Raw genomic sequence first — 2,619 nt, 5'->3', positions numbered from 1 at the left:
ACTCAAGAGTTAGCTGAGCATCAAAATGCCAGAGGCCACAGGGAAGAGGAGGAGAGTTATTTTGAGCTATCCAGAGCAGAGTCCTCTAGTGGATACAATAAATAGTACTGCAATGGCCGCTGTTCTGAAATATTCTTTTTTTTGTTTGTTCTTCTTCCTGTAAATTCAAAAAGGAATTAGCTAATTCACTAAGAAAGGCTCAGAAATACACCCTAACCTTGGCCAGTGTGATTCAATTGATTGGAGCATCACCCCAGAACTGAAAGGTCACGGTTCGATGTTCCTCTCCCTCTCACTCTCCCTCCTTTCCCCTCTGTCTACAATAGGCATGTCCTCAGGTGAGGATTAAAAAATACAACCTAAATGAAAGGGAAATGTCCTATATAAAGTAGGAAAAAAAAAAGGTGGGGAGGGTGGGTTGGGGAAGAATGGGAGATGTTGATAAATTCGAAAAGGTACCAAATCCTGAGACTGACTAACAACAAAAGTCCTTTAAGGAATCTTTGTGATCATTTGAGCCTTGTGATCTACCCTTGGCTCAGAAAGCACATTCTTATGGAGGATGGTTTTCCCTAACTGAGAGAATATCTTCCCCCATTTGGGTGACCCAGGAGCTCTGAGTTATCTGTTCCCTAGTCCTACGGAATTGAGTTAGATACTGGAACATGTTTCTGAACGAGTACATTGCTGACTATCTTCCTGATGGAGCAATGAGGGTCCTTGAACTCTCAACCAAAGGGATAGAAGAATGCCAGAGTCGACAGCTGTTCAACTTCCAGCTGTGAGAAAGCAATTCTCTGCTGGTTAAATTAAAAATTCTGAAAGGGCTCTCTCTTTCAAAATTTCAAAGAGCCACATTTTAGAAATCAATTGTCTAAGACTAGACTTACATAAACATTATTTTTGTGAACAAATAAAATAAAAGGTTTCACTTTTTCTACAGATTTTCATGTTCCATAAGAGTTCTGCAAGCTTTTGGTAATCTCATTTTTCGAAGTTTCAGCATAGAGTTGTTATTTTACAACTTGACTTTGAAACTTTTGGGGAATCATATTGAAAAAGGAAAAAAAAGTTTACTTAATAAGAAAAAGAAATATGTTTCTGAAAAGCTTTTGGATAATTTACTATAAGTTGTATATGTTAATAAATAATCATACTGGTAATTACATTCCTCTCGATTCTTATGCCACAATAATTTTTTCCAGTTTTCACATACGTAATTTTATTTTGGTTTTACATTAATCCCTTGGAGTAAGAAAAAAATACTACCATTTCATTTAGTAAGAAAGATAAATGCTACAATTTCATTTTATATATGTCATATAAAAATATAAAAGTTCCAAAACAGTTTTAAAACAAGATTCTGCTTCTACCAACTCCTTGATCAACATCTTGATCTATCAGTAGTTCACCAATACATGATATTGAACTATATCTAGACTATAAAGTCATTTCTAAACCCTGAAAGGGGGAATATTGCCAGAAAAATAAGTATTTTATCTCATTAAGCTCTTAGGTAGTCTATGCAATTTGCATTCTTAGATCCAGGGAAAGTGTATGCACCACTCTGGTGGTATGATAGTATCCTAAATGTATCTTACAACTTGATAAGACTGACCCATTCAAAGTCAAGCCCAGTCATGGGACTGCCAGACTTCATGACAAGGGAAAATATCAAGGGGTGTAGTGGTTTTACTTAATATGTAAAAGTCGCTTCCCAGGAAAATGCAGTCATTTTTGTTAAAATACCATGGTGACTGCCTGGTAGGGTGGCCATGTCAGGCCAAAATACGGACGGGTTTTTCTGACAGTTGCTTTTCTTAACTGTGCGGCACTCCTTGATCTCTATCACTGAAAAGCCTACTTGCTTATCTTGAAATAGGACAGTTAGAAAGAACTAATGCAACAGGAAAATAAAATGAAAAAAAAATTGATTTGGTAGTATTGGCTTATCTGCCTATGTTTATTAAATAGAAGTAAAAGTCACAAGATATAGCAAGCACTAACGTATGCCATTGGAAATGACTCTGTAATTTCCCAGGGCTATCTCACAGGTCTCTTCTTTCATTATAGGAGCAGGAAATTGTGGAAAATCAGGCTTGCTCTGTGACCTCATAGATAGATAAATGTAAATAAAATCTTTTAAAAGTCTCCCAGTTAAATCTCTTTCAGCAAAATACGAAGTACAAATTAGACAATTATTCCAATTAATCTGCTCAGCAGAGAGCCAAACGAAAATAGTTCAAGCGAGAGTTTAACTCCTTGTTAACTGAGCAGCTGAAAAATCTGTACTATTTTTTGCCTTAAATCAATGGTTCATCGGAATCACCCATGGATGTTTTTACAATCACATTATGCTTAGACCTCACCTCACAACTACTTAAGTAATCTCCCAGGGTAGAGACCAGGCATTCATACTTTAAAAGAAAACAATTCCACAGACAGGTGGAAGCACTGATGCCCAGCTGTGTGTGGGAACTACTGGTCCTTCATCTTCCCGGTTCTGTCATTCACTGAAGATTCACTCTGTCAGGCACTCCCCTAAGCACTTGACAAATATTTTTTTTCACTTCATGCTCACAATATCCCTAAAAGGTGGCTATTATTATTTTTACACTT

This window comes from Artibeus jamaicensis, unplaced genomic scaffold, assembly GCF_021234435.1.
Source record: "Artibeus jamaicensis isolate MK-2021 breed Jamaican fruit bat unplaced genomic scaffold, CSHL_Jam_final scaffold_1964, whole genome shotgun sequence".
Lineage (NCBI taxonomy): Eukaryota > Metazoa > Chordata > Mammalia > Chiroptera > Phyllostomidae > Artibeus > Artibeus jamaicensis.
The sequence above is the reverse complement of the archived record's forward strand: the minus strand, read 5'-3'. Positions refer to the sequence as shown.